The sequence below is a fragment of the Engystomops pustulosus genome, chromosome 4, assembly GCF_040894005.1.
Source record: "Engystomops pustulosus chromosome 4, aEngPut4.maternal, whole genome shotgun sequence".
In the NCBI taxonomy this organism is placed as follows: domain Eukaryota; kingdom Metazoa; phylum Chordata; class Amphibia; order Anura; family Leptodactylidae; genus Engystomops; species Engystomops pustulosus.
In genome coordinates, this window is record NC_092414.1 from 156,922,890 (window position 1) to 156,948,448 (window position 25,559).

A 25,559-nucleotide genomic window follows, 5' to 3' on the forward strand; every position below is an offset into this window, starting at 1 on the left:
CACTTTCACATATGAAAAGACTAGTACTATAAAACATACATTATAGTCAGGGGCCCTGCAGATTCACATTACGCTACTGATGATAGCCCTGCCGCTGCTACGGCACAGTCAGATACTTGAAGAGGCTCCAGCCTCTTCATGCATCCAGTGGGGCCCTGTGCAGCATTTATCTTTACACCAAGTTCTGTTGGCATAGAAATAAATGCGGCCCAATCTGGTCCACTTCCTGCCGGCTGCGCCAACCCCCAGCCACGCCCCACCTTCACGCACCTCCACGCCCCACTGCCATGATGGTTGTGGATTGGGGAAAATAATCGTGATCTATAAGCTAGCACTTGCAATCATAACAGGGCTTCTAAGCCACTGACGTGCCGCAAGCCTGAATAAGTATCCCCCTCTGGCACTTTTCTTAGTTACTGTGTTGTATATTGTTAATACCTGGAACTCCTAAACTGTTACCATAACACAATATTTAGTTGTGTCGTTTCTCAACACAACTGAAAACAGATTTCATAGGTAACTCAACAAAAGCTCAAACAAATAAAATTAGTCATTCACTGTGAGTGACTAAAACATCAACATGCAGTGTTTGCGCAAGTGTCAAGTATTTAAAGGGATAAACAACTCATTTTGTCAAAGAAATTGCAGCTGCTTTAAGAAACTAACCCAACTCAAAATAATATTGTATAGTAAAGCAATGTTGTATAGTATCGAAAAATGTAGGTTGACGACAATAACAAGATCTCTGACTTTTTCTTGATCTTTGCAGCTGCATAACTTTTGTACAAAATGTTTCCCTCCAAAATTTATAAAAATGAAGTGACCTTTGTAATACTGGGCATCACTTGGGCCTTGCCCTTAGATCTTACATGCTATCACAATGGAATGTCCTGCTGTTCTCTAAGATCATTTCTCAACGCTGCTCTCCTCTGTGTTTTACAGTATATGTCTTCAATTTACTGTCAAGCCAAGAAAAGCCACAGCGGAAGCTGTCGGACAAATTATATTCTGTTTGATTTCCCAAATGTATCTGGAGCCGCTAACATCCATAGAAAATATACAGTGGATCCATTGTACATTGAGTTAATGCTGAAACGGAAGAGACTTTGAACATAAAATCAGTTTTCAATGATTTCTTGATACTAAGGATTGGACAAAAGCCATGATTACTTTGTACTGCAGATGTAATCACTGGGCCTGTGAATAATTATTTAGTAAATTAATAAAAATAGATGCTACTTTATTACTTCAATTGAAGAATTGATAAAATAGGCAGCTGCGACATCGGGTGATGTCAACAATTCATGTGATGGTGAGTTTCAGGGCATTCCTTGTGATTTATTTCCTGTTTTATTCATTTTCCCTTTTCATTTTCAGTATTTATTCATCTGATTATGCGTAACTTGGAGATAATAGTAAATGTAGTTCATAGCCAGATAGTCTGGATTTGTTGTTTGATGTACATTAAGTGTGAAACTATTTAGGACTGTATATATCACAACTGCCGCCCAACTGAGCTTTAGATGTGTGCCTTGCACATCATAGTGTCATTAAAGGGAATCTGCCACCAGGTTTTACCCCACTAAACTATTAGCCCTTTTAGCTGGTATATGAAATGTCCTTTCTAGCATTCTCTCTTGTATGTGAAATCTCATCTGTTTACCTATAAAAAACCTTCAAAGTTAGGCAAATATAAGATGAGTGAAGTTTAGGGTTTGCAGGGCAAGTGTCACTTCAGAAACCCCTATGTTTAGTTCTATAGTACCTAGAAACATGCTACATGACGTCCCCCTTCTTTACAGATGGTCATTGGAGCCTAAATATCTTACAGGTTCGGCTGTAAGGGATAGTCAGTAAGAAGAAGAATGACTGGCACCACCTAAACACAGATACGGAACCACAGTCCACGTCCGACAGACACAGCCACACGTTGGGACCGGCGGAGGGAATACTGCTGCGGGGTGCACGTCCAAGCTTCACAGAAGACACAATTTCAACATCCAAAGGAGTAAGAAAAAGCCGGCACTCACCGATCGCAAGCAGAGAAGACTTCATTCAAGAAGGAATCAGGGCAGGGGTGATGCACGCCACGGAAGGCGACGGGCCGTTTCGCGCAGGAAGCGCTTTCTCAAGCCTCGGACCAGCTGTAAGGGATGTAAGGGATGTGTTGTATCCAGTGTTCAGGCATCTTGTTACATATAAATGGTGGTACAGGAAGTTACATACAGTTACATAAAATTACATACACCCAAGATGGGGGGACAAAATGGGAAACAGGGGGAGAAAGAGCCAGAACAAAGCACACAGGCAGCCACCTAATGAGGCACCATCTTGAATCGACTGCAGAAATCGATTGTGGGCGTCATTTGTGGGAGTTTCCACAGGGTTTATAAATTCAGGTCCACTCATCACTTCTCAAAAACATGTCTATATTGAAATAAATAATAAATAGTTAAAGGTAAACAATAAAATAACAAAATAGTTTAGAAGGGATAACTATGGTCAAATAACTCTACAACTCTATCAAATATTCCAATATTGAAAATTTATGACTGAAAATGAACAACAGAAATTGTGTTAGAAGGGCAAAACATGACTGGTTGTGGTAAATGGAAAGAAAATGAGAAGCAAAATTGATAAAAGTAAAACTAAAATACAGAACAACGATTAAAGTTATACAAAACATTACAATTTAATTTGAAAGCAAAATGAGTAATTCCAGATAGTTTAACTGAAATTGTTGGCAAATGACATTTTATATTAAAGTAAACAGAATGTGAAGGTCTTCAAATTGCTGCAATAAATTAGCTGCAGTCAGTAAAATATCATGTTAAGCAAAGCTTTATATGTTACACAGGTTTTAAAATGAAGTGACAGCAGGTAATCTTTGTTGCTTGGCATCCTGTGTGATGTTTGTTTTAAAGCTGGCATTGAACATTAATAAAGAAGCTTACAATTGTAAAAATTGTGCTTTTCATTATTTCTTACCTAGGGTATAGGAAAATCTTAATCCTTAATAAAATGGAGAAATAAAAAGATATAAAGAGATATAAGAAAAAGGCAACACAATGCAAGTTTTTTTCCCTCTGCTGATGCACCGCTAACTGAATATCTTAGCCAGTTCCCAATTGCCCAAAGAATGTAAATGTGGTGGTGGCATGCCCAGTACCTAGTAGGTTTTTTTCTCTTTAAATCTTTTATTAGTTTTATATATATTTATCAGCTCATATTTATCAAAAACAGTGCAAACAGCCTGTGCCTGTGCAGTTTTCCTGTGGAGTGTGCATAGGGTGCTAGATTAATAAATTGTGGCGCATGCTTTTCATGCACTGCTTCAACAGAGTGCACAAACTTTTTTTGGTGCACCTTTAACATGGGTTGTGCAACACAATATAATATTTTTTATATTTTATTTTCTTTATTAGTTTAATACACTATGTTTGTTTGTTAATATGACAACACATATGTATACAAATTAAAATGAGGTTTTAGGGATAGACCAATTCAGACATATTTATTTCTAAAATATGCTTACATTATGCCCAAAAATATGCTTGCATTAATCCCAAAAATTTGTGTTGGGGGAAAACATACATTTTTATACATGAGGATTCTAAAATATTAATGAAAATGATAAGCTTGTTCCAACTAACACAGTGTTATTCTGCTGTAAGGGAACAGCTTGGAAGGACTGGACAGACAGTGATAGTAAACCTTAAGATATAAACCCCCTTCTCAGCTGTCCCTACCTAATTCCCAAGCCTACTTTTAGTGGTAGGTGACAACTTATCTCCGTTCCCTTCTTGTGCCAAAGTGCAAACACAGAGACAAAGTTCAGACAATATGAAACATGGTAGTAGTAGTTGATAAATATATGTCAGAACCAATAAGAAAATGCAGTAAAAAATAGTTGGGAAAAGCAGACAGTTAAAAAACAGGCAAAGGGTCAAGAAATCCAAAATACAGAAAAAAGGATAAATGTCAGCTAGCTCCAAATAAGACTTACAGCAAGCAGATTGGAAATAGCAGGCAGACTGGATAAGTCCCCTTTTTTCTTCTCCAAACATGAGCAGCACCCTGAATTAAAGTTTACTAGAGATTGTCCCACTGAAAAATACTCATCCTGAAATTCTCCAAGACATTGGGCCAGATGTATTATTCTGGCTGCGCCAGTTTTCTGTCTGACTTTGCACTACAAAGAGGAGCTTTGGAGGTTGCACGTGTATTTAAAGGGGTATTCTTGTCTGGGCATTCACATTTAGTTTCATTAATCTGCCATATATAAACATTTCTTCAATTAGCTGTTATTAAAAAAAATGTTCCTGTGTGAAGATAATTTCTCATAAATGTAGTCATATGGTCCCTTAGAAACAAGATTGTGTTCTTGGATATGACCACCTCTGCTGGAGTGATTGCACATAGAAACACAAGCTTTTTGTATATGAAACTTCTAGGAGTTACTGAATCCAAGTGTTCGGGCAGGACTTAATAGCGTATGTCTGGCCACTGCTGTCAAAATGTCAGGTGGTTGTATCCAAGGAGCTATCTCGTTTCTGAGGGACAACATGACTACATTTATGAGAAATTATCTTCACAAAGGAACATTTTTTTCAATAACATCCAATTGAAGAAATGTTACTAACAGGGGCGTGTTAGTGCTTAATTTGAGTTTGCACCACATTTATTCCTGATGGGTGCCACCATTCTTCAGCACCAGATTAATAAAGACTATGCGCCAGTTTTGATGACTGCACATAGGTGAACAGACTGCACTAGTTTTGATAAATGTGGGCCAGTGTATTGCACAGAAGTGATGCACTGGCAGATCAGTTAGCTATCAGTTTGTGGAAAGTGATGCTACATTGTATGAAGTGTAAAACCCTCAATGACTATTAGAAAACAGTGAAGTTGTCCGGGAGGGTTTCTTCTATAATCCCAATACATTCATTATGTCATTTTATATGATTCATGTAAAGCATAAAATGAAGCATTTTTGTCCCAGACACTCATAACTTCATATAGAAACACTGTACATCTGCACACAATGAGGGGAAGGATGTGCATTAGTACTTGTCTCATGAGCTCAATCGGTATTTATCTAGAATTTATAGCACCTTGCAGTGTTCCATTTGAACAGAAAGATGTGCACACAATTCATGTCAGTTTTAATGTACAGTTTGTAAAAATCTGAACTATATTTTAAATGAATCAATTTAAAAATGAATATAACACTTGTTTTCAAAGAGCAGCGAGGTTAGCATAGTCAGGGAATGCAATTCTGGCTTCCATCACATTACGGTATCTCATTATTCTTCATTACCGCTGCTGAACACTTTGAATAGGAGATAAATAGCAGAGTCTTTGGTCTGCATATCTGAGTGACTCAAATCATGAACTCCACACGAACACTACACTGAAATAAATATGACAATCTGTTCCCTCTCCTCTCTTATTGTTTTGATCATTTATGCAACCCTAGCATCTTGTTTTTACATAGAATGTGAATGTATGCACACAAAGCGCTAGGTTAAGAGAGATGTAATTTGTCAATTATTCTATGTAACTAAGTGCACCACAAGGGGCAAACCACTTTCATGTTTTTTTTTGTGTGTGATTTTTTTTAAATAGCACCATATAAAAACCTACTGTGTAACTGTATCTATCTTAGCCTCAAATCTAAAAACAATGAATTGTTCAATAGGATATTGCAGAAAATACTTTTTGTAACTCATAGAAGATTCTAGTAACAAAATAAAAAATGGTACCACTTGTGACCCAAATTGATATTTATTTGATAAATCCCCCCTGCTATGTACATGTAATAAACAAAACTGTCACATTGTGTAGCAACACCTTCTTTCCGTTTCACCAACATTTCTTGCTGCTCTTGTCTTATCGTCTTATCCTTAGCAATATTTCATTATTGGAGTGTGATCTCACCTTTTTATTTTTGCTCAGATTTCTTTACCTAAGGTATTGATGCATTTTTCTATACTGAAATGGCAACTTAAAGCCTTGGCGAAGCAAAGTGAATTGCTACTATTCTCAATGGGGCACATTAACTAACCTGGCACTAATAATAACGATAATGCACTGTGCCGCAATTCACTAAGATTGTGTGACCAATATTCCCCATGAGTCACTTCTCCGCTCAGGTCCGACGGAGTTCACCTTCTTTTTCGGGGTGCATGTAAGTGCTTGGGCTTGCGACACAATTTGAAAGTTAAATCTCGCGCTCTGTCTGAATCAGTCGGATCGTCTGACAGCACGCTTCCTAAATCATGTTGTATGGAAGCCAGCGCAGCTGCGCCAAAAATCAAGCATGTGCAGCAAAATCCCAGCAGACACTAGTTAAATACTTGTGCGAGTCATGTAATCCTCCAAAAAGATGCAAAGTCCGACAAAAGTGCGATCCGCGACCCTCAGTAAACGAGGCCCAATTGTCTCTTAGCACCCACGATACGCGCCCTTTCAGAATTAGTTAATAAACAAAGGCACCCAACTTTGTATAGTAGATTGTTTCATCAAGGAAATCTTTACACAAATGAATGGAATAGTTGGTATTGTGTGTTGGATGTAGTTTTCATGGACCAATCACAGTGCAGAGAACTGATATATGATGCAAGGAATCACATACTCATTATTATGGTTCAGCAGTGCTGTTTAACATTGAAAAAAGGTACTGCTTGGAAAATATACCACTATAATACAGATTGCTGTAACCGGCACTGGAGTCGATCTGTGAAATCCTGGCATTGCAGACCCGTCATTCACAGACTGATCACTGTCATCTGCTTTAGCCCTATGGCTCAATAAATTTCCCTGGAGTGGATTTTCCAGGAATAAATGTTGGGAAGGAAATGGTCAGGTGTGAAATCGAAGTTAATTGGTGTTCCTAGGAAGGTGGAGGATGGCTACAGAAGCAACAAAGATATGTCAGCAACACACTCTGATCATAATGGCCTTAGCTCAAATAATGAAAGATCAAAAGGCAGATATATTGAGACCTCAATAACTGAGCTCAAATTTGGTGGTTACTAAATTTTTTGCAAAATGGATTCAATACATTACTGCAACTTTTTTGAAGGTTTTGTATTTGCAAAACTACAGGATGCAAACTAAACTATTCGCCCCCTCCGGTAGGGTATGAAATGTCCTTTCTAGCATCGGACCTATTATGTGAAATCTCACCTGTTTACCCATTAAAGAAAATCACCTCTAAAGTAATATGCAAATGAGTTAAATAGAGCTGTAGAGAACTTGAGATAAGGCATGGTGTTATGCTGAAGGATTGTTAATTTAGATGCCCATATCTTGAGCTCTGTAGCAGTTAGAAACACATTGTTTGGTATCATATTAAAAATAAGATTTACTCCATCCAAAGGCTTGAGAAAAAAACACAGATACGGGCAACTGTAAGTCATGAATGGAAATTTGAGCTGCATATAAAAATTCAGTCCCCACTTGTTTCTTTAACTGCCTCTATCTTTAATTCAGGCAAATTACTGAACAACAAGCCTAATGAAATGTCAAAGCTGGAGAATGTATCTTCCTTAAGTTTTTAAAATCAATTCTCTGGCAAAAGTTGCATATGACTTTGTATGCGATTTTTTAAAATTGAGATTTAACACAAAAGAGGGAATTATAGAACGGATATTTCATCCTGAGGGGGCTGGTAGACTAGTGCTGTAAATACTAGTGACGGGGTTGATACATCTGTCATACTTGACCCTGAGCCTGTTAAACATTAGGGCCCAAATGCTTAGGTTTAGGCATATGGATATTACTATGATGTTATGTTAAAATGGGAAGGAAAAATGGGAGTGGCTTGGCCACCAAATGTAATGGCTGCGCAAAGCTTTAGCTCTGTTCTGAGCTAGCTTACTTAGACTCCTATTTCCTGCCAGCGACCAATATAGGGGTGTCTATTGAACACCCTACAGCTTAAGGGCAGGAAAGGAGCCAAAAAGCCAACTTAAGCACTTCATCTTCCCGGCTCAGTTCCAGCACTATAGCGGCACCTGGACCACGGGGGTGAACCCGAGTGCCTCAGTCTTTTTTATGCTGGTGCTTCTCTTGGAGCCAAACAACTTGGCTCCCATCTGGGTGAGTCCCCAGAGAGATATTACATGCAGTGTCCCGACATTTGAAGTCCCAGCGGTGGTCGGACACGCCGTCTCCCAGATCCCCTAAGATGGTGGCACAGACTTAACAGCCTAAACAAGCAGCTAAGGCTATGCTTCCAACGTTCCATCCAGTGGCCTAGCTACAGTCAAACCCTGACCCTGCCTTACCTCGGTCTCGCTTCAGGTTTCCTGCAAAACAATGTCATTCTCAAACAGCGCACTATCACACTTGTTTACCACATTAAAAGCTGTCTATGCACTAGACTGGTAAACTGATCCTTGGAGTTCAACTGTCTCTACCAGCTCGACAAAAACTTCCCCCGTTCATACAAAAAAAATCATAAAAGAACTGGCTGAATACTCCAAGTTCATGATATCATGGTTTGGCAGAGTGGGCCTAAACCAAAAAACAACTCATGAAATATATATGGCAATCTTGCCACGAAAATATATGACATTCTTTACCATAGTTAAACACAGGATGTTCGAGGGCTTTCTGGTGCCCAATCTACCAAATTACTATATTTCATGTACCATTGACCGATTAGACATGGGTCAGGCTGGAAAAGTTGATCACTAAAACCTCATCAATGCTACTGTGTATGCTCTCCAGAATGTGGGGTATCTCCCCGCTGACAACATACCTGTACTCAGTATGGACTTCCAACTTACACTGGCAAAAATTGCTAGCTCAGTCAAAGGACAGCGTATTATACCCTAATCACAAAATAACATTAACTTTTCTAGAAATGCACATTCCAGATCTTGACCTAAGAAAATGAAGGGAGAAAGGTGCTGTGGCCTTAAAGGACATCTATGACCAAGCCGGAGTTATACAAATTGACCACCTAGTTAGCAAATTCAACCTCAGATTTCCTTTTGATATATAAGATCAGGGAGTTTATGAAGACAATAGGGGCTTGCTCCCCCTCCATAAACCCTAAGGTCCGTAGATGCTTGGAGTGCAAGGGTAAAAAGACAAAAATCATTTTATCGGTATACAACCTCCTACTACCTCCAAGTAGAAGGGAGCGCTGTACTACTAGCGGCACAGACAACCATTCTCCTGACTAAACACCACATTGCTATATGCAAATTGTTATCCAGTACTTACTCACAAACTGAGTCTGATGAAGGTCAATTGTCTCACCGAAACGTCACATTTTAGAATGTTTGTATATAATAAAAACCAGAATTAGCAACACAACAGTGTGACTGGAGTTTACAAATTTCTTGTTCCTCTCCAGAGCACCTGCTCAATTCTTTTAGTTATAGTGTGCAGCGGAAGTCCTATTAGTATGAGAAAGCTATCACTTACTACTCTCACTCAATTGAAAATAGAACTCATGGATACAGAGTCCTTATTTTTGCCAGCAAAACTACTATATGGTGATGTCAGTTCAGATGTTTCCTGATCTATTTCCCTTAAGAAATTAAGGAACATAATGTTCATTCTCTGTTTTCTATGTATGACTGCAACTAATGTATATACCACTGTATTCACTGTCAATAATGCAATTCCACTTTTAAGTCTAGAATGGATATTGTTACTGACATTTTCTGAAGCCCACTGTATTTGATTCAATAAACTCCCAAGCCAGGATTTCCTGATAGTTTATGTATATATAGTAGGTTTGATGGTTTGCATCTTTGCTTTGTATCTAAATGCGTTTGATATTTTCCCCCCTAATTTAAAAAACAAAACCTGAATGATTCATTAGTTCAGTGCTGGTAAATTAAATAATGTTTATTTGATCAATCTGTTTCTAATGACAGAGCAACAGATGAGGCATCACTGCAATGACTTAAATTGGCTTAGATGACTTTATAATGTAATATTGGCGAGTCACATTAGCATGTTGTGCCACAGAGATTTATTTGTTTGAGAAATCTGATATATTGTATATCTGTCTGTTATAGAATGAAAATGTCAAGCAGTCAGACCTGATTAGAAGTATTTGTTTCTACAATTAAATAATTTCAACTATTTCAGACCTGTTTATTCTGATACATTTTTTAAAGAATTCACAGCCAGATATAGTCCCAACTTATAGTAGACTTAAAATACTAAACACAGCACACATAAGCCCCTTAGTAGAAGGGTCACCCACGTCATAAGAACCATAAAAAGAATTAACAAATCTGCTGGTCGCCATAAAGCTATATAATGATGTCTATCGACCAATGCTGTGAAGGAAATAATGACCTTCATATTGGGTTCCAGAAAATTTTTCATATAAAAAACACCACCCTAGAACTAGGGAACTAGAGACAAAACTTGACCATGGATAGAGTATGAGGGAGATGGGATAATATAAAGATTTTATTCCTATTAACTGGAATATATCTCTTCATGTGGCTAAGTTTACCTTGTAAATTGTTCAGGTCCCGTGAGAGTAGTATGCAAGATGTGGGCAGGGGTCCCCATATCAATGCAGCAAGGGGAATATGATCTAGCCATAGTATTTCCAGGTCATTGCATTGATTATAGGTACAGAGAGAACTTCAGGAGGCAACCTACCTATGATGGGCAATAGTTATGTGCCAAGCCTACATATAAATCTCCCTACAACAGTACTTACTTTAGGATGCAATGTCTCCTACCTCAAACTCTGGAACATACACAATACCAACAAAGGGACCCAATCCGTATACCTTTTAAACAAGTAAAGAAACGTAGGAAAAATATAAATTTTACAGCTGCTAGTTACCAGATATCAATAGGAGGAGTATTTTGTTTTCTGCTTTGCTATTCCTGCTGGGTAATGTATAATTCAATTTGCCAAGATGAGTAAGAAAAAAGGAGAGACAACTGTACTCAATCATTCATAGGCTACAAATTAGTGCGGATAAATGTAGTTAGAGCTGAATAATATAAAAAGAGTTTCAAAAGCAAAGACTTTAAAATAAACTACTTAAAATAATTTGTCCTTATCCAGGTGTGGGCATATAACATATGTAGCCTGTTTCACTACACAATGGACAAGGTCCACTATGACCCAATGATATTTCATACAAAGATCCTCTCACTCACACTGTTTATTGCCCCATCACTACAATAGACCACAAGTGGTGTTTTGACTCATTAACCCAATTATTACCTTATATCACCAATAGTTAAAGAGAAGTTGGCTTGATAATATGTTACCTAGTTTACTGATGCCATACAGTGATTAAGAAGTAATCTTTAAGGATCAGCTTGCACAAGGGCCCTCACTGTCCCTGCATTTCAAGATATGAAACACAGGAAGAGGTAATGATGTTACATGTAAATATGTGCAAATCCAGGAACCAGACGTAGCAGTGTTAAACACGAATATGAAAAGTGTAATTATACTTAAAGGGGTATTCCCATCTGGGCATTTACATTTAATTTAATTCATTTGCCATATGTAAACATTTCTTCAAGTGGATGTTATTAAAAAAAATGTTCCTGTGTGAAGATAATTTCTCATAAATGTAGTCATGTTGTCCCTTAGAAACGAGATTGCTTCCTCGGATACGACCACCTCACATTTTGGCAGCAATGGCCAGACATGCACTATTGAGTCCTGCCTGACCACCTGGATTAAGCGATCATTACCACAGGACGAAATGTGGGACATGCAGTAACTCCTCTGCAATTTAATATTCAGAAACCTTTTGTGTCTATGTGCAATCCCTCCAGAAGAGGTGGCCGTAACCAAGGAGTCAGGCTGGTTTCTAAGGGACCATATGACTACGTTTATGAGAAATTATCTTCACCCAGGTAATTTTTTTAATAACATCTAATTGAAGAAATGCATATATATGGCAGATTAATGAAACAGAATGTGAATGCCCAGACAAGAATACCCCTTTAACAAAAAACATTGAAAAAAGTAAAGATTAAAGTTTGAAACAAGTGTTTATTTAACTTATCAACTCTAATGTTATAATTTGTACATCTGTACAAGGTATACAGGTAATGGTGATATATACATACCACATCAACATAAAAACATTAAAACTACGGATCATATGTATAGTTCTGTCATGACAATAAAAAGCCTTGGTTTGGCCTATGATTTCTACAGCAATAACATTAGTAAGGTGTCAGGAGTGAGTTTTTGACCATACAAAGCAACAGAGAGTGATAGGTAGGAGACCTGACGATCTGTGTAACCATAACTGTGTGTGTAAAATGTTAGTAGCACCAGGACTGTGAAAAATGCAATTATATTCCTGGATTGTAGCTGTACTTGGAGCATTGAGACTCCACAAACTGCTGTATTCCTAGAAATCTGCTTTCAAACTGCTTCCCAGTCCCTCCCCTCTGCTCTAATATCTAGCCAGAAATCTGCTACTATTCTTACTCAAAGTAGAGTTCAGTATGGAAATCTTACACTGTAGGGAAAAGCATTTCACCAAATCCTGCTACAATACCGGAATACAAATGCACGTTTCCCATTTCTACTGCTGCTATCAACCAACACAAAGGTATAATCCCACAGATCTCAAGGGCTGATACCTAACACTTTGTGCAGCTTGGTATGTTCAAAACTGATGATACACTGGAAGACTTTCAATGTGTTCTAGATTATTAGATATTAGAATATCTGAGTTGCACCTGTTGGAGCAATCTTGGTGCAAATTGCCATAAATTGGCGCAATTTGGTGCAAATCACAGTTGAAAAAAACACAAATAAATTCCAGTCCTGACCATGCGTAGAAAACACTTTTGAAGGGGTTACTGCAGAGTTTGTGACACAGATTCAGCTCCCTGATACTGTATATCAACCTCTAAAATAAATCAAATAAGTCTAAAACCTCGGAAACAAAAAAATAAAAAAATATTCACAAATGTCCTGAGTAAAGATAAATGACCCCTGCGTGTAGTTATGATTTATACTGTATTCATTCAAAAATCTTCTATTGTATTGAAATTCTTAATCACCAAAATTGAGCAGAGTAAGCTTGGAAACATTTACTATTAACGGCACTAGATTTTTGTCCCCATTAAAATTCTGAAGGGTTTGACATTTTTTCAAATACTAAATCTACTAGTGATTCAGGTTTTATGAATCAGAAAGGAAGCAACTTGAATCAATCCTAAAATGTGATCTTAAAGTGCCATATGATTTGATGTACTTTGAGAAATTGGAGGGAAGAGTAAACAAAAAACGATATTTTTTCTTCACTTTTTTTCTTCACTCTAGACTTTCTTAAGCAACCATTTTATAAAAGTTGTATTTGCTTTCCTTTGATTTACAATTATTAAAATTTTAATAAGGATTGTGCAGTGACAGTAGCCATCACACACTGTCAGTGAGGAATTATAACTTTATTGCTTCACACAATGACAGCCAACTCATAAAAATGAATGACATTCTGTATCTGAACATCTCGTAGGCTGTTCAGCATGTTAATGGCCTACTTCATCTTTCTTTAGCATAATGAGCCAGACAGTGTACCAGTATTCAACGTGAAAATGATGATTAAGAAAATCTGAATTGAAGCAAGAAGGCAACATTTAACAGAGGCTTAGACAATATCTAGATTAAAAGTTTCAATTAAAATACTGTTAGCAAGGCTTTTATCACAAGAGCAAAGCTTGGTTACCAAAGACAAGACGTTATTATGAAACATATTTTTACCGGGTAACACTCGAAACTGTAATTTTCAGAAAAACTGTAGGCATCCTCTTATATCCTCTGCTAATAAATCCTTTGTAACATCAATAGTACCAGATAGAAGAACAGGAACACAATGTAATGAGACGTTTTAGTGATAACAGATCAGATTTAAAATTGGCATAATGTTGTGTTAGACAATGGCAAGCATTCAGTGCGGTGGCTTGCTGGAAAACACTTATTTATGTTGAAGCCTATTAGGCAACTTTATTGCATGTCATGGATTGGGTGAGAGAATTCTCATTTTCGAGGATGAACAAACAGTCAATATAGTCATATACAGTATTCCAGAATCGCTGTACCTCTATCCACAAATTTTAGACTCAACAAATCAATCACTGGTAATGGAAACAACTGTTGTTTAGGCCATCTGAAATATCTCATGCTCGCTAACTTTCCACATACACTGTGACTGGCCTTTGACACCTTTGAAAGCTAGAAAATGGAGTGTTGTCATTTATTTATTACACCTTGAAAAATGTAATGGGAAGGATCAAGAAATTACATTGCATTTTTTGGAAATGTGAGTCCCTAGAGCTTCAATCAGTCATGAGACTGTCATCGTCGGAAGACTCACATACTCATGTGTTTAATTCTGCCCTCTGTGATAAATTTGTACAGCTTATTGGTGGGATGACCTACTTGTACATAAGCCAAAAGATACTGTTCTGACAAATACAGTTCATCATTGAATTATTCCAATTATTAAACTATGAATATATTTGTTTTTAATATGTAAGGATGTTCATAGGCTTCAGGGTGACTTGGACAAACTGAGTGTTTGGTCATCCACTTGGCAAATGAGGTTCAATGGGGATAAATGTAAGGTTATGCAACATATGTCCTTGGGGGAGTAAATCTGGGAGAGTCCCATGTTGAGAAGGACCTGAGGTACTATTAGATCATAAATTAAATAACAGCATGCAGTGTCCATCAGCTGCCTCTAAAGCCAGCAAGATATTGTAATGTATCAAAAAGTGGTATGGACTCTCGTGATAGGGATGTAATATTACCACTGTACAAAGCATTGGTTCAGCCTTACCCGGAATATGCTGTCCAGTTCTGGGCTCCGGTCGATAAAAAGGATGCCCTGGAGCTGGAGAGGGTTCAACGTAGATTCACAAAAATGATAAGGAGTATGGAGGGTCTCAGTTATGAGGAAAGATTAAAACAACTAGATTTATTTAGTCTGGAAAAGAGACGACTACAAGGGGACATGATTCATTTATATAAATATATAAATGGCCCATACCATAATCGACAAGGCTTTTTTACTATGAGAACTGCCAATCTGGAATAGCCTGCCTCAAGCACTGGTCACAGCAGGAACAGCAGAAAGCGTCAAGAAGGGTCTAGATTAGAGATGAGCGAGTATACTCGTCCGAGTATACTGCTCGGTCGAGTATTAGCATACTCGGACCAGCTCGTTACTCGGACAAGTATCTCGCCGGCTTGAGTTCGAGCATTAAATTAAAAAAAGACAGTGAAGAACAGTGTTTACACTTATTGGAAGACATGCGCGCACATCTGCAAAGTGAAGAATAGAATAAAAACAGTGAAAACAGTGAACACAGGAGCATTTAAGTGCAGAACACATTGAAAGAACACTATTCTTCACATTGCTGATGTTCGTGCACATCTCTGAACTTAGCGGGAGACACGCGCGAACACCTGCAAAGTGAAGAATAGTGTTTTTTCAATGTGTTCTTACAAGTAAAACATCTGGAAACATATGTAATGTGTTCTGTAACACTGTTCTTTTAATGTGTTGTGTCAGTGAAAAAATGCTCAGATCTCCCATTGACTTTAATGGGGCTCGTTATTCAGGTACGATCACTCGAGCATCGGGAAAAGTTTGTACCGAATAACGAGCACACGAGCATTTTATTGCTCGCTCATCTCTAGTCTAGATGTCTTTTTACACATAAAAAAGATTGACGGTTATGTTACATAGAATTGTTCCCCCTATATCTCTTCCTCAATTCCTTCCCATCCTTGGTTGGACTTGATGGACAAGTGTCTTTTTTCAACCGTATAAACTATGATTCTATCATACTATGAAGTAAAAATTTTGACATTGTGACATTCGAAAGTATATTATTTTGTGACAAATTAATTGAGCCAAACTGTATATATCACACAGAATTTAAGAAAATTAGACATAGTTCTGTTTTTTATGTACAAACATAGGTTAAGTGATCAATGTCTCCATTGTTGGAACCACAATCATCCAGCTAGACTTTTGATGATATAATTGGACGACAGGACAACACTTAGGTCTGGAGGTTTTTTTTTTTTTTATCTCAGAATAAAACTTTTTCTGGCATGTACCCTATCAAATCATTCTGAACTAATAAATGTCAGAGACGTATTCAGGACCCCTATCTCTTAATCATAGTATAATAATATATACAGGAAGTCCATGATTTAAGAACACCCGACTTACAGATGACCCCCAGCTACAGAAGGACCTCTGTGGTGATCTCCGGATGCTAGTTATTTAGTGAACTTTAGTCCCAGGCTGCAGTGATCAAGACGACTGCAATGAAGCTTTGTTGTTAATCCTTATTCCCTTATCAACCCAGAATTTTTAAAATCCTATTGTCACGGCTACCAAAAAATTATTTGGCTGGAGTTACAAAGAACATCATCAATTTCTAAAATTATCACTCTTTATTGAGCATAATGTGTATATTTGGATCACACAGCAAGTCCAAGTGTTTAAAGTAGTTTTTCCATTTTCTCATAGTGGCACAAAAAGAAAATGCAGCTAAATGCTCTTGCTGCTATAATCTCTTCTACATAGATTACAGCCACAGTAAGGCACCAGGGGATTATTTTTGGGACCCCCTGCCAGTAGAAGGGAATATCTGGAAGGTGGACGACCCATTGAACTATATCAAAACTTGATAGAAGGAGGATGAGTTGATATCAAAAGTAGTGTTGTATTACAAGATATATTCTTGAGCAACCAGATGCCTAGTACTCAGAGTGCACTGTACTGCATACAAGTAAGTAATAGCAATTTTGAGCTACCATCCCTCAAAAATGATAAATACAGATTAAACAGTTCATTTTCAAAAATATGAAAAAAAATGTTTGTGATATTTTTATTTAATAGCTATTATCTATATTTAAAAAATCATTAAAAACATAAAAAATCATTACAACCTGAAGCCTAATAATAGTCTCACACTTCTTTAGTTATCTAGAGATATCTTCTCAGCAATCATCTCACTATCACCACCAACTGAATTACTATAGCAGGTTACACTTTTCACACAACACAAGATCACACCTTCCACAATAGGTGATGATCACAGCTTATCCAATCTTGACTCCCTGCAAAACGATCTCTGTACAGGTAACAGGGGACATGTCTGGGCGCGATCAATTCCAGTCGATAGTATCTACTACACCTCACACCAGCTTTGATTTGAGAGAGCTCAACCCATAAATACTCATCATGCAAATATAACAGCTCTGTGACTTACACATCACACATTGTTTAAGGGATAATTAGTAAAATATACAGGTGATAGGGTTCCTTCAAGTCCCTTACATTTATGATACCTTTAATGGCTTACTGATATAACATTATTGAGAGCATCACTCATCTCAGTTGGCCAGTAAAACATACCATAGCTTGCAAATGATAGATAAATAGAGAGATAGATAGATAACGAATGGAAAAGGCAGGCAGCACTCCAAGGTTCAAATCAAACGTGAGTGATTTTTATTGAAACGGGTAGCGACGTTTCGGTGTTGGACACCTTTTTCAAACCAGGATCAAGCCGAAATCCTTGGAGGCATTGCACCCCTCCTTCTCAGGAGTCACTTTACTGTGCAGACTTGAACTTTTTCCATTTTAGATAGATAGATAGATACCATATACGAGGGCCATACCATATAATAAGTACCCGTGTTAGAAATGTAGTGTAACAGAACTAAAAGTCTCTATGGGAAGAGTCCGTAGGGAGGAGTCTGTGGACCCTCTGGACAACCGCGGGAGATGGTATGAGGCCCGCGGTGGCAGCCTAGGTACAGGGATGTGCAGGAAACAGTCCAAGCCTGGGATGACAGCAGCACGGTTACGCTGGCACGGACTGCAGACACCGCTGGACTGGAACACTGGGAGGCACAACAGGAAGCAAAGAGGCAAACTGAAGACTTGAGACAGTATGGCAGGAGCACACTGAGGTACCCGGGTAACGCTGGAGAGAGGAACATGGAGGAACACTGGTAACGCTGGAGACAGGAACACCAGGAGCGTCTGGAAACGCTGGAGACAGGAGAAACGAAGGCGTATGGAAACGCTGGAAGACAGGACACACCAGGAGTGTATGGGAATGCTGGAGACACACAGGAACACATGAAAGCGTCTGGAAATGCTAATGGGCTTTCTCTTCCACAGGAACAGCTTAGGGAAGCCTGGCATGGAAACCATAGGAGATCCTAGGAGAAGATCCGGCGGGGAATGAAAGGAGGTGCCGGATTATAAAGGGTGAGCTGGATTAGCGAACTCCAATCAGGTGGACGCTGGCCCTTTAAGGCTGGGAGAAGTCCATGCGCGCCCCCTAGTGGCGGGAGCGTGCAACTGCAGGGAAGAAGCGTGCGCCTACACATTGGGAGCCAGAGCACAGACAGGAGCCAGGTGAGGTAAGTGAGGGCAGGATGACGGAGACCGTCAGGCAGCGGAGCACGGGTGTACCCGCGATCCGACACATGGACCCGTGACATGTAGACACAATTTTTTCACTAAAACATTTTTTTTATTTTTCAACATAGTCCCCATTTAGAAAGATACACTTCTTCCAACATTCCTGCCATTTTTTTAACCACTCAAAAAAATAGGATTTGCCGAACTCTCCAAAATATGCGATGACTTCCTTGTTTGAGTTAAATTTTTTTCCTGCAAGCCATTTCTTCATATTAGGGAACAAGAAAAAATCACAGGGAGGCAGTTCGGGTGAATACGGGGGGTTCGGCAGCAATTCATAATGCAATTCATGCAGTTTGGCAGCGACATCTCTGGATGAATGTGCTGGTGCGTTATCGTGTTGAAACAGTACCTTCTTTTTCGCCAAATGCAGCTGGGTCTCCTTCAATTTTTTGTCGAAGTGGTCCAATAATTCACTGTAGTATTTTCCAGTAATCGTTCTTCCTTTTTCTAAAAATTCCATAAGGATGATGCTGTTCGCATCCCAAAAAAACGTTGCCATGACATTTCTGGCCGATGGAACCGTCTTTGCCTTCTTTGGAGCAGATTCACCAGAAGAAATCCATTGTTTTGATTGTTGCTTAGTTTCTGGTGTGTAATGATGAATCCAGGTTTCATCAACGGTGACAACTTGAAAAACTCCTTTGGATCTCTCTTAAATTGCTCAAAACACTGCTAACAGCCGACACTGCTAACACTACTCAGGCTAACAGCCTAAGTTAACAGCCGCATCCGCTTTTTGTCCAGCAAGGGCAATCATGGCACCCATCGGGCAGACAATTTTTTCATCACCAACTTATCATGTAAAATATTCTGCTTCTTTGAACACTTTCGTTCGTCAATCAGTAAGTATCATGTCATGGACTTTTTGAATTATTTCCTCGGTAACCATGTCTCCCGGTCGTCCTGGTCGCTCCTCATCATAAACGGATGTTCGCCCATTTGTTGAACCAATATCTAACTCTGGTCATAGATGGCGAAGTGTCCCCATAAAAAGCATCCAACTTTTCTTTTATCCCATCGCATTTTTCCCATCCAAAAACAAAAAGCTAATTACGGACTGATACTGTTTTTTCCATTTTAGCGAAAATCATGAAACACATCTTACTCAAATGGCTGCCAAATCAAAACTAACCTATCTATCAGTCTGCAATTTGCTTTGCCGTCATTTGATAGATGGCAGCCCACGATGATAACACCAACTTCCCCCAGGAAGCAGGCCCTGGCTATATACTTCGGGCAGGCAATGAATATGATCAGGGGAGGTTGCGGGCCGGGGGATGCTGGCTAATGCATTTCCCACCCTCAGTTTATACTGCAGTCAATAGGTTTTCCCAGTTTTTTGTGTTAAATTTAGGTGCCTCGACTTACTCTCGGGTCAGCTTACACTTGAGTTTATACGGTAGATGGATGGATAAAGAGAGATAAGCATTCTACTTTTTAGTAAACTTAGAGACTCTTTCTCTAATACATTTTTTAATTTTACACTTTATTTTATGAATATGACATCTGTATTTGCATTACTTTTTGCATAGTCGCAATGTTCAAAGGTTCTAAAGTATATATAAAATTCAAATAATCAAAAAATAAATCGTATACATTATCTCCTGAGTATGATGCTGAAAACTACGCTAAGAAAAAAACCCCTCACAAACCCCACAGAATTAGTATCACTTCTAAGTCCTTAAAAACTAAGCAGACGTGACATTTTCCACAGCTACATACAATTATTAATTAATGACGGAAACACTATTCTAATTACTTGTTTACAGCTACACATAAAACCATTATATTGCAATAAAAACTTCAGCTATGCATATCACAGCATAACTATTATTAATTTCACTCTGTTCTCACTCTGCACTGTCGGCAGTCATTTAGCCAGAAAAGGCAGAAAATACACATTTGTATATATTGCATATATTTCAGAGAAGCAATGCTCCCATCCTGCAAAATGATCCGCGGCGGAGTACCCATAAATCTAGATGACATCAAGTAAATTAATGTAATTAGAGCAAGTCTTTGAAAAATATATGGAGGCACAAGTAGGAAATTGATAGATTTATCTTTTAGGGTAAAAATACTGACTAAACCAATGAGCGCTGCGAGGCTGTGTGCAGATGAACAGTTATGAGTTCGGTCATTTGTACCTTTCAGATATTTTGCAAAGAAGTCTTGCTAAGACGTCTTAATTTTCAATGTGGGTAGCAATATAGTGCTCTTTCACTCTTTCTTGTTAATACTTTGGTGAACCTTAGATGGAATTGTAATGGAAAATGTCCATATTGTATTGGAAAAAATGTCCCAATTGGGATAAGTGATGTTATAAGGCCGTGAAAAGGCCAATAATGCTACTCCAATGTCAGATGTAAAGTTATCGCTTGTGGTGAATGCAATCTTAGGGTGTTATTACAGGGTTTAGATGTGTCTGTGCTTCAATAAAAAAAAAGCAAGAGTTCATTTAATAGTGATTTTCTTGCTTACAGGCTGTATGTGGGAGGAAGTTGTAAAGGTTGGGTCAAAAGCCAATCTGTAATTAAAGAAACCTATGCAATCTCACCAAAGCGTCTCAGGAACTTGAAATTCACGATGAAGAAAATCTTTCTCAAGGTCATAGGAGATGACAAGGGCATTTTATTCTGCCTGGGAGAGGTAAAGAACAGAACATGTGCTGTTATTATATTGTAATAAGGAGACAGCAAAGTATTGCAAATTATATTCCTCCCCGAGGCGACTGAGAACGAAAATAAGGTTTAGGGAAGATTTACTTTTCAGGTCATGTTTGATTTCCTGTATAAACATTTGGTGTGTTTCGAGATTATAATATTTCAGCGCTAAAATGTAGATGTGTGCTAAGCATCCAGAAGAAAATTGAATTTTACTTAACAAATCTTCTGAATCATCAAGTGATGAGCAACTTTTTCTCCTTAATGCCCTTAAGATTAGTATGCGATGGGAATATGTATACGATGTTCCATTACTGTAAAAATCAAAAGGTCAATGCAAAAGTTCACAAAATTTTCCCCATACAATTCAACAGTTTTTGGTCGCCTACACATTGCGGCACATTTACTAAGGGTCTGAATCGTGCATTTTTGGCGGGTTTCCCGAATTTTTCCGATTTGCGCCGAAATGTCCCGGGATTTTGGCACACACAATCGGATTATTTGCCGCACGACCTTAGTGAATTCCGGCAGAACCCGAATCAGCATCTGAGAACGTGCCGCTGGATCGCGACTGGAGTAAATCTGCCCCATTGTGTATAATATGAGCAGCTTTTCCGCATGGGTTTTAACCCCTTAAGGACGCAGCCAGATTATAGCTTAAGGCTCAGCCTCATTTTTTGTATCACAGCAATTATGAGTTTTTTCCTCACATGTTGTACTTCATTTTAGTAGTAGGATTTTATTTTTCTCATTGGCCCATTTTGTAGGCTATACAATTTTAGATTTTTTGTTGGGGCCATGTGATGGCATTTTGAGATGCTTTTTCCATTTTGGGGTTGGTTTTCCCTAAAATTTATGAACTTTTGTTAGAGGACAAGAGTAGAAAAGAATCAATTCTGTACTGGATTTTTCCCCATATAGCCTAATGATCATATTTTCTTTATTCTATGGTTTGCCACGATTACGGGGATACCATACATAAATATTTTTCCTTATGCTTTACTAAATTTCCCAATTAAAACCCTAATGTGGGGAAAAATTTATCATTCTTGCATTGCTGTCTTCCAAGTGGCATAGCATTCTTACGGAGCTGGTTGATGGCTTGTTTTTTGTGGGGTATGTTGCACTGTTTAACATTATCATTCTGGAATACATATGTTTTTTTGTTAGATGAAATAGGTAAAAATTTAAATTTTTGGTTGGTTTTTAACATTTATTTTTTTTACGGTCTCTTTATATGTTAAGGGGCTTACAGACGATTGGTGCCCCCGAAAGACAGCGCGCGGGGGAAGGGGGGCAATTGTGGAGGAAAGATCTCTTACAGGCAAGTTAAATGCAGCGGCCATGGCATTTAACGGGGTAAAACACCGGCGATTGGAGCCCATTACGTCTACTGGCTACAGCTGACATCCAGTGTATTCCTATGCTGGCTTGGTTTCAATCTAGAACTCAGCTAATCAGCTCAGAATCAATTATATCCGCCACTGAACGCTAAGTTACTACACGTAGAAGTGGATATATCCACCGGGGGGTTAATGAAAAAGATCCAGAGTAACATTATAAAAGTGTTGCGTCAAAAATCAGCAGCAGAAACAAATTTCCACCATGGGGTAAGGCCAGGAGCACATAAAGTCAAAATTGATCACGTGCCATCTGTTTTTGAATGCACAAGGCTGCACTAAATACAATAATTTATAATGGATCAGTGCCCACAGCCATTATTTTAACCGACCATGTGACTGATCCATTAATAAGTAGAGCATCTGCTAGTCAGAACCATCTTTTAACGCATCACTCACAGACTCACAGATTAACTTAGCACAACATTTTTTAGAGACTTCAAATTTGGGTCATGTAAATTGAGGGACTTGGGTTAAAGTTAGTGGGACACTCTGCACCCTGTATGGGGTAAGTCAGTTAACTTTCATTTTCACAAACAATCACTGGACACATAGATTTTGAGGACCACAGGAAGTGAGAGATTGTGGCCCCTGCTACCTCTTTGGCATTACTAGAAAGGCTGAGAGGCATTTTCACAGCTCCATGATGTAGTAGAACTACCACTAGCACCCATTAAATAAAGGCCCAGTCTGTAACGAGGTTATATCGGGCTAAAAGTCAGCCAGGTAGCGTATATATTATACTAAGAACATGGACATGTGTATTTAGGGATAAACAACAACTTAGGTTAACTTTAGATATTTAATTGCCTTAAGGGCACACTAGACACAAAACTATTTACTAGTAAATGTGTATAGATTAGAGGAAATAGTTAGTTGGCTCACTGACAAAGACATGAACAGTATATAATTTTAAGGGTTAATTTGAATTGAAATTGAATATAAAAACAAAATCACATTGTATAAATTATAAAAATGTATTTGCATTTTGCAGTGAGGAATAAGTGTAAGATGTTTGACGTCAAATGTTTTCATAGTTGATGATAAGGTTTGCTCACATGTCAGGAGGCATTTAATAAGACTTTGATGCTGTTTTGGGTCATTTTTAATGTCCTGATGGATGGAAGGAGCTTGCCACTTTTAAGGTATATGGCTCCATTCTTCTAGTGCTGTGCCCTTAGCAGAGAAACACCCCCATGACATAATGGGGCAAATTTACTTACCCGGTCCATTCGCAAACCAGCGGTGCGTTCTCTGCGGTGGATTCGGGTCTTCCGGTGATTCACTAAGGCAGTTCCTCTGACGTCCACCAGGTGTCGCTGCTGTGCTGAATGCACTGAAGTTCACCAAGCCGGGCCGAGTGTTAAACGTGTGTCCAGCAACACTTTTTTTTTTTTTAATGCAGCAATTTTTCCGAATCCGTCGGGTTTTCGTACGGCCGCAGTCCCCGATTTCCGTCGCGTGCATGCCGGCGCCGATGCGACACAATGCGATCGTGTGCGCCAAAATTCCGGGGCAATACAGGGAACATCGTCCCCAAACGGAAAAATTTGGGTAACACGTTGGGAAAATGCGAATCGGGCCCTTAGAAAATGACCCCCAATGTTTCCACCTACATGATGGACAGTGTGTTCTTTGGGTCATAGGCAGCATTTCTCTTGCCCATGTTTTAGACGTTACCATCTGACTGATCAATTGAGTCTGTGAATAGAAGTCTTTTATACAAGTGACTATATAAGGCGCTGTCTGTAATATAGGTAACATGTAGATTACAAGCATCTAATTGGTCTGTAGGAGCCAGAACTTTTAACACCGGGCCGAGCCCTCTCCATAGCCGGTAAGTCTTTGCTGCATATTGCAATGCTGCCGGAGGCTCCAAAAGGATGGCGCTGCATGGGCGCCGCCATCTTGCCGCGGATCGCCGCTCCCCGATGACGTCGCGGGGAGCGGTGATCCATTGTCATGACAGCTTTGGGTCTCACGAAGGCCCGAAGCAGTCTCGTTTTAACCCATTCATTACAATGTGCTATCAGCACATTGTAATGAATGAGGAGTAAAATCCCCATATACTGCCATATTGCAGTATGGCAGTATATGGTAGGATCGATCAGACAACCTAGGGTTAAAGTACCCTAGGGAGTCTGAAAAATAGTAAAAGTAAAAGTAAAAAAAAGTTTAAAAAAAAAAAATTATAATAAAAAAACCTAAAAATTCAAATCACCCCCCTTTCCCTAGAACTGATATTAATATTAATAAACAGTGAAAATCATAAACACATTAGGTATCGCCGCGTCCGAAAATGTCCGATCTATCAAAATATAATTACGGTTTTTAACTGCGTTTAACCTCGTAACGGAAAATAGCGTCCAAAGTCAAAAATGGCATTTTTTTGCCATTTTGTAAAATATAAAAAAATTTATAAAAAGTGATCAAAAGGTCACACAGTCCTAAACATGATAGCAATAAAAATGTCATAAAAAGTCGCAAAAAATGACACCACCCACAGCTCTGTACACCAAAGTATGAAAAAGTTATTGCCGCCAGAATATGGCAAAATCAGAAAAAAAAAATTTGTACAGGAGGTTTTAATTTTTTTAAATGTATGAAAACATTATAAAACCTATACAAATTTGGTATACACGTGATCGTACCGACCCAAAGAATAAATTAGACATGTCATTTGTGGCGCACAGTGAAAGCTGTAAAATCCAAGCCCACAAGAAAGTGTCGCAAATGTGTTTTTTCACCATTTTCACTGCATTTGGAATTTTTTTCCCGCTTCCCAGTACGCGCCATGGAATATTGAATACCATCACTACGAAGTGCAATTTGTTACGCAGAAAACAAGCCATAACAGAGCTCTTTATGTGGAAAAATAAAAAAAGTTATAGATTTTTGAATGTGGGGAGTGAAAAATGGAAGTGAAAAAACTAAAAAAGGCCAAGTCGTTAAGGGGTTAATGATTCGTGGAGAATCAAAGACTTATTTCTCTCAGC